The sequence below is a fragment of the Microtus pennsylvanicus genome, chromosome 6 (assembly GCF_037038515.1).
Source record: "Microtus pennsylvanicus isolate mMicPen1 chromosome 6, mMicPen1.hap1, whole genome shotgun sequence".
Classification (NCBI taxonomy): Eukaryota; Metazoa; Chordata; class Mammalia; order Rodentia; family Cricetidae; genus Microtus; species Microtus pennsylvanicus.
In genome coordinates, this window is record NC_134584.1 from 29,640,828 (window position 1) to 29,654,342 (window position 13,515).

The 13,515-nt window shown below is 47.0% G+C and overlaps 1 protein-coding gene across 2 annotated transcripts in view; it reads right to left on the reverse strand.

Annotated features, from left to right (window-relative positions):
- Lifr (LIF receptor subunit alpha) overlaps positions 1-10,999 on the reverse strand; it is a 66,836-nt gene extending 55,837 nt beyond the window's left edge. Inside the window, exon 1 of one of the 2 annotated variants that reach the window (XM_075975938.1) lies at positions 10,980-10,999. The gene's annotated coding sequence lies outside the window, so the exon portion shown is untranslated. Of the gene's footprint in view, positions 1-10,253; positions 10,511-10,979 lie in introns of those variants that run through there. The other variant, XM_075975937.1, reaches the window with a different exon arrangement.
- Positions 11,000-13,515: the final 2,516 nt, after the last annotated feature.

Consider the following 13,515-nt stretch of genomic DNA (forward strand, 5'->3'; position numbering starts at 1 on the left):
GCAGGAGCTGATGCAGAGGCCATGGAGAGGTGCTGCTTACTGGCTTGCTACCCTTGCTTACTCAGGCTGCTTTCTTATAGAACCCAGAACTGCCCAGCCCCCAGGGGTGGCACCACCCAGAATGGGCTGAGCCCTCCCCCAATTGGTCACTGGTTAATAAAATGCCTTACAGCTAGATCTTATGAAGACAATTTCTCAACTAAAGCTCCTTCCTCTCTAATAACTCTAGCTTGTGTCAAGTTGACATAAAATTAGTCAGTACAATGTCTAAATATGCACAGAAATCAATCTATCATCTATAATATCATATGGAGTTACCTCTGAAGGCTGAGACTGAAACCTTAAAAGAATCGGTCTCCAAGTTTCCTCAATTTTTATTAAGTAAGTATATTACCTGTGTCATTTTTGAAGCTTTTTCCACTTTTTTTTCCCTTGAGACAGACGCTCCTTGAGACAGACGCTCACTATGTGGCGCTGACTGACCTGGAGCTCACGATGCAAACCAAACTCACAGAGATCCACTGATCTGCCTGCCTCCGCCTCCCAAGTCCAACTGGGATTAATGGTGTGTCTCCCACACTCTAAAGACAGGTCAATTTCTAAAAACACACAGATGCAGAATAACAACAAACAACTCCCAGTAGAGAAACAGCAGCTAATAAAATGAGCAAGTATTTTTTCTGAATTCTCAATTATGGAACAAAATGATACAAGCTACATTAAAAGTCTTTCATTTCTGACCCAGGAAAGAATTTGCAAGTTCCTGGTAGCTGTGGTTTGACGGCTTATGTCCCCCAGGGGTCCATTGTGCCGAGTTCTAAGGTCCTTGGGGCTGGGGATTAGAGAAGAACTTTGAGAGGTGGAACTCAGTGGAGGGTCTTTGGGTCATTTTAGGCGTGTGCTCAGAAGGAACTGTGGGATCCCAACCCCCAGGGGACCAAGCTTATCACGCAGATGACAACGGAAGGACATTAATGTCTAAATCACATTTCAGGGGCCATTTACTTCCCAGAGCACCCTGCTGTCTTTCCTCTTGGAGAGTTAAGAGGCTCATGCAAAGCTGGGTGAGGTGGCTGAAACCTGCAATCCCAGCACTTGGGGATAAGCCAGCCTGGGCTACAGAGTGAGGCCCTGTCTCAAAAGAAAACCAAGCAAGCAAACAACAGCAGCAACAACAACAAAATCTAAAAAAAAAAAAAAAAAACTCATAAAAAGCGCTTTTGATGACCTCTGTCAAAAGCACAAAACAAAAGGCAGACCTAGCTCTGTAGCTTCTTCCACATCACTGTCCTGTAAGCATTTAAGTCTGACCCCAACAACACAGCCTGTGGCACACGGTAAGACAGTGTGCACGGTGTCTCGAAAAACAAAGAAAGACAGGGTTCAGGGCTTTGACTGCTGTGAGCTGGAAATGTCCAGAACAGAGTCCTCTCTAGCTTCATTGAGCCTGGCCTTCAGGAAACAGTTGGCTACGTCCTGAACTTAGTCCCGAGTCGGAGTCTTCATGCCAACACAACACAGCTGGCTGCCTACCTGCCATAACTAACTCCTTGCTTCTCACAAGGAGAAATTGTGGAAAGTGACCCCACCCCCAAGGGAAGCAAGCTAACTCCTCTGCTTCCAGAGGAGGAGCAGGGAGTGATATCAGCTGTGGGAAACGGGCATGGATAGAAATATGATATATGATAACATGTTGACCTTGCAGGAGGCCCCTGGATATGTCTATAACCCCCATGAGGACTACAGAATTCACGATTCATGAAATGATCTTCTTTTATTTAGCTATAAGAGGAAATGAAATGTAAGGCCAGCATTTGCCATGAAGGTGACTTCTGTGACTGCTGAGGCTCTGTGCCATCCCAGAACCTATGTAGGTGCGTACTGCGGACCCACAAATTGCACGTTGGTCACAACTGCTACCAACGTTCAAAACTGTCACAGTTCATGAGAGGCAGTGCAGTTTCACGTACTGTCGTGAGAGGCACAACTGCCCTTGTCTCGTGGGAAGATGGCACGCTGGAATTTCTCACTCAGAATACACATACATCCCATGCATCCTAGATTTACGAGGAAACTTATTACCCAAGATAATCTCACAAAAGCATGCACTCTCCCTCACAGTCACAGAAGGTATGCCCTTCCCAGAAGATGTAGAAGCAGTTTTCAGCCTAGAAGCCCAAGAAATTGTCACCTAAGTTTAATATAAGTCATCTGTAAATGTCAACAAGGTGACGTAATGGCGCGGCTGCTCATCCAGCAGGTTGAACAAGCAGACGACAGTGTTTGTGTTCACTCAAAAGTAACATCACGCGCTTCCTTTGGAAAGCACAGGATGGGAGGCCAAGATTTGCGGCTTGCTACCTTCCTCCAGTGACAACCAATGACGGAGTGGACCTCCTGGCTCCACGGTGCAGTGGTTGCTCCTGTGTGTCACTCAAGGGGCAAGGGCACCTGAGTCCGGGGGCACTGGGGCCTATCCAGTGCCTGGCAAAAACAGACACACCCACCACTGAATGAGTCAGCTCTAATCTTGAAGAATGTATCATAGGACTGTTCAATACAACTAGAGACGGAAAAAACTCATCTTCAATTTAAAAAAAAAACCGACACCAATAACAAAGACCCAAGGCTGATGGCCTGAATTAGATCCCTGGAACCTTCTGGGCGGAAGGAGAAAATGGTCCCTTGGCAGTTGGCCTCTCCTCCACACATGCACTGTGGCATGCGCCACCACACATGCGTACTCACACGCAAATACATAAATGCTTTACTTTTAAAAACTCAACAGCCAGGCGGTGGTGGCGCATGCCTTTAATCCCAGCACTCAGGAGGCAGAGGCAGGCGGATCTCTGTGAGTTCGAGACCAGCCTGGTCTACAAGAGCTAGTTCCAGGACAGGCCAAAACCACAGAAAAACCCTGTCTCGAAAAACCAAAAAAAAAAAAAAAAAAAACCCTCAACATATTTCCCAGTGACCAGGAACAATATTGTGTCAGGGTGCCCTGAAATGGCCTTCGTGACCTGGGTAATTTATACAACAACACATTCTACCTAGAAATTCTCTGGTATTAAGAACACTCAGTCGTCATCACCCTATCAGGTTGGGGTATATTTGGCAAACCTTCTCTACTGGTAAGCACCAAGAGCCGGCAGCATTACCGGGACCCAAACAGACACAGAACGTACTCAAGTTCACACCACGTTGGGAAAGGGAATGGGATTTTCTCCCACCCTATAACTGTACCACATGCTCTCAGATACTGGGAATTCAGGGGACTTAAAAGAGCAATGGCGCTTCAGTTGCTCCACACAGAAATAATCCACCTAGCGTCTTTCTATGAAGTGCCATGAGACTGACCACACACATAAGCATGCACACACATACTCCAACGCCAAAACTCAGACTGTCCTACACATGCCACCTTGTCCTCTGGCTCGTAGATGATGAGTTCTCAGCATCTGTCCCCACTACGTCACTGTTCCTCCGTTACATGTGAATATCACAATCCATCCGATCAGTGAGCATGGAAGCTGTTTCCAGTGTGTAACTTGTATAAACAATGTAACAAAATAGTCCGGGCAAATCACGGGGATGTTCTAGGGTGTATATTGTGGGGGAGCAGCCCCTCAGCATCTGTAGGCAACCCCCCCTTCTGATACATGCCACTAACTTCTTCCCGCCAAGTTGGTGATCCCTGTGGGAAAGACTGGGCTCCCAGCCGGAGCACCCACACACTGGCGGGGTGAGGCCAGACTATGGCTGAAGCTGGTTTCTAGATACATGCTTTTTTTTCCCTTCATCCCCTCATGGTTTAAATTCCTAGGGGTAGAAATGCCTGACTAAGGGACAGGGCACATTTTTGAGGCTTTTGATGAGTAATACAAAATTGCCCTCCTGGAAAGTTACAACAACTTAAACATCCGCCAGGAGCATCATGAAATGACAATTTCCACAGCCTGCAGGGTTTGCTAGATTTGATTTCAAATAGCCGAGTTCTGCCTGGGCCATAAGGTTCTAAACAGCAAAATTGCTGATAAGATACATTTAGAAGAAAGGTAAACAATTCAAGACACAGCTGCTCAACCTCGAAAGTACCTATGTTTTCAAACAGTGGAGACAAAATGCTGAGGGTACCAGACACCAGCAGACTGACAGGTGACTCCAGGAACATCCAGTGTACAGCCAGGAAGAGGCATGGTGCAGTTACACATGCCGATTTGGACACTGTTAGGGTTGGGAGTTTGGGCTTTAAAACACTCTATTGTTTTTTAAAATATCCTATGTAATAGAGTAAAAAAATTAAATGAGAAAGTACATATTCTTTCATATTGTATAATTGCTCTCACAGCTAATGTACCAATCTGACAGGTTCAAAATTCTTTTATACATTTATTTAGCAAATACGGGGTGCCTGCAATGGACACTGCGCCAGTGCCGAGGACACATGGAAATGGACAGTGGTGAGCCCCTCAGGGTGATGCTACTTTAGAATCCTAGGGTTGAGTGAGAGTTAGTTCAAGCAGGTTGAGATGAGAGCCGCCAGTGACTGTTCCCAGGCAAACCGTGGCACCTTTAGGGCTCAGTTTCTTTACCTATCAAACTCCAGACACCATCTGAGGGCCCTCTGCTCTTCTCAAGGTGCACTAGGTTGTTTGAACCCTGAATTTATATTTTCCCAAGAGCGTGCATTTTCCTCTCTATCTAGATCTTACACAGGTTCTGCCCTAAAACCATCTGTTAAAACTGCAGTAAAACTGGGTGACCCAGGTACCCTATTGTAAACACGGAGTAAAGTTCCCTTCAGACGGTTTTGCTCTCAACTTTGTTTCTTTGGAGAAGCTTCTCGACTGTTCTCACCTTATTCACGGCAATGCTACAAACACAAAGGCATAAAGAATGGCAAAGCGGTGGGTCTCCAGAACCGCTGGGTGGAAACAGCTGGCATCTTGTCATCTGCCTCAGTGTTTACGGTGGCACTCCAGTTGGCCACAGGGGTTAAAGCATGTAGCTCCTGGCAATAGATTCTCATCTCCTTCCTACCCCCACTGGAGCTCAACCAACCCACATAATTCTGTCGACAAAATGATTGCAACTCAACTGCCCCGTTAGCATTTTCTAATATTAGACGTGGGAAACACTACATCTGTCACCACTTGTCATTTTCCACCAGATGTTCCTGCTACCACCCTTTCAACTGTCCTCCGACCTAGGGACTCCTTGCCGAAGTCTGCTCTGGGGAGCCGACACGGCACCAAGCCACACACACACCTTCAGGAAGTAACACCGCCTCCTAGTGGCCCTTCGAGGCACTACCACTTTGCAAGATCAGTCTCAACTCTAGCTGCGTGTGCTGATTCCAGCGAGTTCAGCCTCATAAAACCAAAAGAATAAATAATAGCCAAGATTTTCCCCACGATTCAAAAGTATACTGGGAAATGAAACAAAACAATCCACCAGATAGTTTCCCTCACCTTCCAACGCTAAGTCGCAGGCTTTTGAGCACCAACTTGAGTTTCCTTTGGCTGCAGCCAGAAGGAGCATATGTGGCCATATGTGGTGTCACTGGAAACAATGTAAGACAACTGGAATTCCTGTCCTTCTGCAACCCGTGGGGGACTGCAAGGCAACTGCTTGAAAGTGCTTTGAATTTCTCGGCCTCTACACTCTCCATCTCTCCACCCCCAGCATCGGCTATTTGCCTGCAGTGCAAGCACGAAAATGACCAGAGCTGCTCGGCTCAAGACTGAGGCATTTCAGAGTCCATTCTTTTCTTACTGTCTGCACAGCTTGAACCCCAGCAAGTAGGGAAATACAGTTATCTTATGTGGAAGCAAGCTGCTATCATCAGGAATCAGTCAGTCCGGAGGGGGCATTTAAAAAGAAAAATCAAACTCTCCTTCTGCAAGGGTGAGAGAACTCCTAATACCGAACAGGAGCCCAATCGTCAATCTGCAGAGAGACAAGACTCTAGCAGAGAGACACGACACTTATTCCACGGCTACAGCCATTGCTTGGCATCAAACCCACTTCCCAAGCTTTCAATTAATATAAAGGAACATATATTTAGACTGACAAACAGATTAGGAGTTGGGAAGAGGAAATACCACAAGTTCCTGCTATTTCCCAAAATAGAGCAGGCACACACACATTCCTCCGGTGAGAATAAAGTACCTGAGTGAAACACACACTTCTGAACAGCTCATTAGCGATCCGCACACCCGGAGAACCTAAACAGCCACACACGAACAGGCGCCAGAAACTCTTACTCCCGTGCAAATGGCATTTCACTGGGGTCAACAGTGAAAATTCGGGCTAAATCTCTCTCGGAAATCACTACGGTTTACTAAAAAGGGCCTTGTTTTGTTTTGTTTTTAGTATTTCCGACTTGGATTTCGTGGCAGAAGAATGAGAAGCAACTGGCTTAAGGCAACAGTTTCAGAGTGTGTGAACTATAACAGACGTGGTAGGTCAAGGGTCAGAACCAAGGTGGAGAGCTCAGATAAAAACTCCTTCCTGACTAAGAATTCTGACCAGTGCTGGATGGTGGTGGCGCATGCCTTTAATCCCAGCACCTGAGAGGCAGAGGCAAGTAGATCTCTGTGAGTTTAAGGCCAGCCTCGAACCTCGAACACAGAGAAACCCTGTCTCAAACCCCACAATAATAATAATAATAATAATAATAATAATAATAATAAAATATAATTTTGACCAAAAACCAGGCAAGATTATTTTTTAATATCTTTATCACTTGTTCAGTTATTCAACAAATAAAGCCCAGAGTAGGTGGTGTCTTGGCTGCACATGCAACAGGAATCAGCAAGACCTAGCCCTGAACTCCTGACGCCACCAGCCCATGGAGGACTCTCCCACAGTCTGCTTCTGCCACACAGCTCTAAAGAGAGGCAGCACACCAACCCCAGCAACATTATAGAAAACTCCCCTCCTCCCTGACCCCCAGCACAGCACCATGGTGGCCCTAGGTCGCCTAGGTGCCCCCTGCCTGAGCTACACCTCCCCATTCACCAAAATCCTGCTTCTCCTGAGAATTCAGTGCTCAGCTCCAACCTTCCTACGCCAATGAGGATCCTCTGGCCATCGCCCCTCAGGCTGCATCCTCACCCAGCTCAGCCATGCTAGTCCATCAGTCCTCGCCACTACCTGGTATCGTCTTCACTGGTCCCCGATTTTAACTCATCTCCACAATCCAGATGGAAACTCATGACAGCCAGGTGTTTAACCTGCACACAACTGAATCTCAGTTCCCTGAAAACTGCCCGGAATATTAACAGAAGGCATATGAACACCCGTTTACGAAGAACAAATATGGACAGTAGTAACACTTTTGTATTGGCACCACAATGTTAGCTCCCAAATAACAAAGGGAAAAAAGCCACGCCCTAAATACTAACAGAGCCAATTGGGTTTCAATTAAATTTTGAAAGGATCCTCACAGCTTCTGGAAGAAAAAAACAAAACAACAACAACAAACAAAAAAACCCACGGCCTCCACCTATGATCACATCAGGCTACTCAATGTGGTAGGCTCCAGTGCCAGCATTAGCACCACCTAAGCTCGACAGTTCATTATGCTTCAAAAAAATCACCCAAGAGATGCCAAGGACAAATATTTTCAAAAACATCCTTCCCCTAAGAGTTGGCAGTAATCCTTTCCCAGCCTATAAAGGTGTGAAAGCAGTTTATTCACACTGAAGTAGAAGACGGCGTGATCTACCACAGAAAGCACAGGTTTTAACTTAGCGGCGAGCAAACTTTCTGAAACATAAAACCATTCTGTCGATTTAATAAAAGGCATGAGCATTCAATTCATATTCTAAATCATTTAAACTCTTAAGATTGAAGAGAAAAAAAAAAACAGGGTCTCATTATATAGCCCTGACTTGGAACTCTGTGGCCTAGGCTAGCCTAGAACTCGCAGAGATCCATCTGAATCTGCTGAATGCTGGGATTAAAGGTCCCACACCTGCCTTGGTGGATTATTCTTATAATTACACATTTGTTCCTTTTCTGTTGTTGAAACAAGGCCCAAGCTGTCATTAAGGGAATGACTTTAGGTCCTACCCATCAAAGCTCTCCTTTCACAGCGAAGATGCCACAAATCCCTGTGGGTCACTCTGGAGTCATAAAAGCAAAGGATATGCACTGGGCAGAGCAGGCATCCACTTCCTGCAAAGGGAAGAAGCAACTCACTGCTGTCTTTGGGCCCTGGGAATAACTAAAATCCACTTAAAAGCCTCAAAAAAAAGTACTTTACAATAATTTCACAGCAAGATATCAGAAAGAATGTATATACCTATCACGCATGAGAAACGGAAGTGAATTACGGTTTGTCCTTAATGGAGTTCTCAGCTGCTGTGAGAGAGTGAGGCGGCTTTTCTTCCGGGACTGATGGCAAGGGTCAGGATGTTGGACTCTGCAGGGCTCGGAGGCTAAGAAGCTGGCACAGAACAGGGCATACAATGTATCCCAGTCAGTCAGAAGACAAAGGAGCAAAATGTTTGCAGAGCATTGGGCTATATTCGGAGAGAGAAAGCCAAGGGTCTGGAAGCCTGGTTCTTACTGATGCTGTGGGGGCGTGGCGGGGTAGAGGTGCACTTTTTACTCTGAACTTTCTGTAACTACTGAGTCTTGTCAATATGAAGAGACATCCCCCAATGAATATGACATCTTCACGTGATCGTCTATACTACTACTAACAATGCCCCCAAGAATGAGTCTTCAGAACCAAAAGTTTCTTTAAAAAAAAACTCAGCAAAGTTTCACCTGGTTTAATAGCACAGTGCCCGGTTCTCATTTCCCAGAAGAGAATCCAAGAATCCACTTAATTAGCGCCGAGAGCCTTGTGAGCTCACCTAGTACAAAGCAAATACACCTCTGTTCAACTCTGGTAGAGCCAGCAGCTGCCCAGGCCTCCTTGAAAATATACCTCCTACTTAAACTGAGCTTAAAGCTCTTCAGAGAAGCCTTCAAAGGGACACAATTTCCACCTGGATGTAAGACAGAAAGGAACAAAGAGAACAATGTGGTGTTTTTAAAAGCATGGGCTATGCTGAGTCGGCTTTCCTTGGAAAGGCTTAAACTAGAAGCCTCTGCTCCTAGTGCAGTAAAAAGACTTCAGGTCCGCATCAAAATAATCGTGTAAGGGGAGGGGAGAGCATCAGCTGCAAAAAAAAAATGCTTTAGTTTTTCATGGTGGAGGAAGGTTGTTTTAAATATAATGTGGGCGCCACTTTTGCTGGGGGGATTTTTTTTTGAGACAGGGTTTCTCTGTGTAACAATCCTGGCTGTCCTGGACCTCTCTTTGTAGACAGGCTGGTCTCAAACTCACTGAGATCCACCTGCCTCTGCCTCCCAAGTGCTGGGATTAAAGACTGTGCACAGTCGCAGCCACCGCACGACCTGGGTACCACTTTTGAACCCCTGACTAAATAGTCACATCAACTTGCCTCTGAGTAATTTTGTTGAATTAAATATGCAACTGAAGACAAATTGAATGACAAACTTTAAAAAGAAAGTTTTGCTGGGAAAAAAAACCACCGTATTTAAGGAAACACAAAGTAAATGCAAAGAATGTATTTCTATGTAAATGTCAGTCAATAAAGGCACACATGTCCTGTCAATATCTCACTGCTTTAAGCACACATACAAAAATGGTCACAAAGATAACCCAAGTGTAAATGACAGACTTGTGGCAGTTGAAGACGGAGCTGGAATCACATTACTCAGGCTCTCATGTTAAGTTCACAACACATTCTGTGCAGTTTTCTACGCGTCTGAATTCACGATCTGTGCTTTTAGAGAACACATCAGGAATGCCACCAATCACGAAGCCTAACGTTGCTCGCCTACACTTTAACTAGGGGTTTAGGAAGTTTAGCGCCTTCGGACACAAGCACCTAGAAATAGAGACAGATCAGTCAAATGCACCATAAAAACAGAAAGGACGAGGAACTACTTTGCGGAGGCACAGAGGCAAGAAATCATCTGGCAGGTCCCAGTTCCAGATGGGGAATTAAAGGTCCTTCCCGTCCCCCACCAGGTCACCTCTGGCCTTGGAACTCACCGCCCTTCGCGCAGCACAAGTTCGGCGCGGTGCAGTCCGCGCCCACGCGGGCAGCACGGTTGACCCTAGGCTGGCACGGACGGCGCGAGCCCGAGCAGGGCTGCCCCAGAGCCGGGGACGCGCCCCCCCCCCGCACGCGCTCCAGGCTGCCGCGCCGCGCCCCCGCACTCACCCGCCGCTCCCGCGCCGCTATCTCGCCATCCCAGCCGGCCGCCGCCCCGGGGCAGCACGGACCCTGCAACCCGGGACTGCAATCGCGAAGGAGCCGGCCGACGACAGCCACCTTTCCGGCCTCCCTGTCCCCTCGCAGGCCAGCTCCAGAGGCCACAGACGACGGGCCGCCGCTGCCCTCCCAGAACCCCGAGAGCCACCGCAGCGCCAGGCGACGGTAACGGCCGCGGCCACAGCCGAGACGCTCCGGCGCGGACTGCGCGCCCGGGGGCGGCGCCAGCAAAAAGCTTGGCGGGGGGCGCAGCACCCAGGCCCCGCCCAGGCCCCGCCCCGCGCGCCCGTACCCCCTCCTCCCCTCGCCTGCCCTGCCGCGCGCACCGGGCGCGGGCCCGAGAGGGCGCGCGTGAGTCGGAGCCGCTCGGTCGCGCGCGGGCCCAGCGCCCAGGGTGGTGCCTCTGCTGAGACTCGGGTCGCGCCGCAAGCCTTGCAAGGTCACTGAGCCACGGGTGAGAGCGCGGCGGCCCTGCCGGTGCAAAGCCTCAGGAAAGGCCCGTGGAAACCAGGCGGCCCTGCGGGAACCAGCGCAGCTCCCGTACGGCTGTCACTGCGCTTTGCAAACCTTGCATGGAGGAGGAAACCGGGGTCGCCCCGAAAATGTACACGGACACCAGCCTCTGTCTTAGGCACGTCTGTTGGCTAGATTTCTTTTTATAATTTTGTGTATTACCTAAACTGCCCCGAGGGCCAAGGGGCTGCCGTTCAGGTCCCCTTCCTTCTTGGTGCGGGATCTCTCAGCTCCTGAGGGCCCGCGGGGGCATTCTGAGAACATCCTGGAGCCATCTAGTCTTGCCTCCGAGGCGTGGTGGGCTTATTTGTGCAGAGAAGAAACGGATCCCTTAATGGGGTGAGATTTTTCCTCCGTGCATTGTTCCTATTTCCGCAGTTTCACTTGGCCTCAGCGTTCCTCCTGAGTAAAGCACTAAATGAAATTAGTTGGAGAGGGTTTTGTAGCGCAGAATTGTGGTTTGAAGATGTTTACGCTCTGTGCCGGACGCGTTTGATGGTGTTCTCTTGAGCACAATTAATTTTTGCAAAGTTCCGAAATGTGCCGGACAGGAGCCACTGGCACGCTGTCACAAGGCTCTGCAGACACACCTTTCAAGGGGAGTTTGTTTTCCTCCGTGACTTATCTGATGCACCAAGGCCAAGGACTTTGTGAGAGACCTTTGCCTGAAATTCTAGACTCTAGAATCTAGAGCAATTTGCAAATTGGCAGGATGAAGTTTATTTTCTAAAGTAAATATTCCCTGTTTATAATTTAACTATCAAATGGGCAAGAAAACCCCTGAAAAATACACTGCGTAGGAAAATAAATTCCTTAAACAATACTGTCTTCCAGAAGATGATCACTAAGAGTGTCCGAGTGGGCACCTCCATTAAATTGTGTAATCTGAACACAAACTGCCTCCTGCTGTCCATATGCCTATTTCTAGTCTGTACTACTCCCGCCCCACCCCCCACATTTAAGTTGCACCACAGTTGCTTTTCTTTATCCTTATTCTTTCCCACGGCTTGAGAAACTTAGTACTCATATTGGCAAATCCTGTCTTTTCTATTAGACACAGCTCACAGAACTTCTAGGGCCCAGCAAAGGTATTTTCATTTGTTTTGAAGTCAGAAGAGAAAATAGATTTAAGGGTTTTAATATACATTGATGTATATTCTCTCTTTGTATTTAAGGCACACAAAATACAAGCATCTCAATCTGGAATAATTAAGGAGACTCAAAGATAGCTAGAGCCCACGAAAATCATGGCAAATCCTTTGTTGCCCAGGACTGCGGAATCCTTTTCCATGGAAAAAAAAAATTAAAATCCAGACAACATGACAGCCTTATGCTCTTCACCTTATGTAAAATGCTGACCCCTGTGGCCTCGCTTTCTCTACATGTATTCGCTATTTAACCTTCACAATACACCTGTGAACTGGGTTCTGTTCCCACTTGTAGGGGCGGATGCAGCTTTTCACGGGGCCTGAAATGTGTGCAGTTTGGGTGGTCCTCTTAAGAGAGAAAACCAAACAAATCAGCACATCCAACCTGCTCCAGCAGCCCTTAGCACCCGGTGGACATCCAGCTGGAAAGAGACCTCTGTTCAGCCCATAGTGGTTAAACTATCTTACTCTTAACAAATTGTACAAAAATAAAAAAAAATTAAAAAACCCACATGATCACATAAACACATTGCCAAAGTTTTCTTGTGTAGGTGTAAGAGCTACCCAGAAGCTCGTGCACCACAGAAAAACCTGCCTTGTGTGCCCATTTCACGGGTAAGAACTTGGGAATTTGTCGCAGCTTGGCAGGAATACCAAGTACCTGCATTGTACTGAGGAATGGTTGGGAGAGCTGCAGTGTGCACACTTCTCCGTGAGAGATCACGGGTTTTATGTTTACATAAAGTAGTAGATAATATTTGCTGTAAAGCAACTGCTTTAGAAATGCGTTAACAATTTTAGATATGGCCAATCCATTACTCATTTGGGGGCATTTGATAAGATTCTGCAATCAGCAATGGTCGGAGTAAATTCTTTTCTATGTGTTGCATAAAAATGTGAATTAGCCAGTATGGATTCTTAAAGGAATCACAACTCAGTCGCAAGTGCCGTAGACGGGCACCATTTTTATAGACCTTTCCAGGAGCCAGTTGGTTTATAAATACCACTCCGTATAATATCTATCATTTGCACTTTCGTGAGATGCTATATGTTTGCTCTTTAAATTGTATGCTACAAAGGGCCTGATGCATCTCCATAAATGTCCGTCAAGTAAATAGTGAAACAGAGATAAATCACATAATTAGAAGTAAAAGCGCAGGTTATAAGGCAAGCTGAGATTGGATAGGAATGCGGTAGTGAGATACTGAAGTGTAAAGACTCGCTGAAATCCCTCTTATTTAATGACTTTGTTTGAGACTCATACTCTTCTGCCCAGCAGTTGTCTTCTCTGCCCATTCCTCTTCTTCCCTTTACCCTCCCCGCTCTCCACTCCTCCTCTCTTCTCTATAGGAATTTCCTTAAAAGCATTACGTCCCCCTAATGACCATCCTGGGTCTGGAAGGCTTTGTTCTTTGCAGCGTCGAAAGAGCAGCAAAATTGAGACGCTGGGGGGTTTGTTATTGAATCACAGCATCTTGGCCCTTCAGAAGGCGTCTCTTGATGAATGACCTAATGTGGATAGTGTTTGTCAATCCGCAAGATAAAAGATG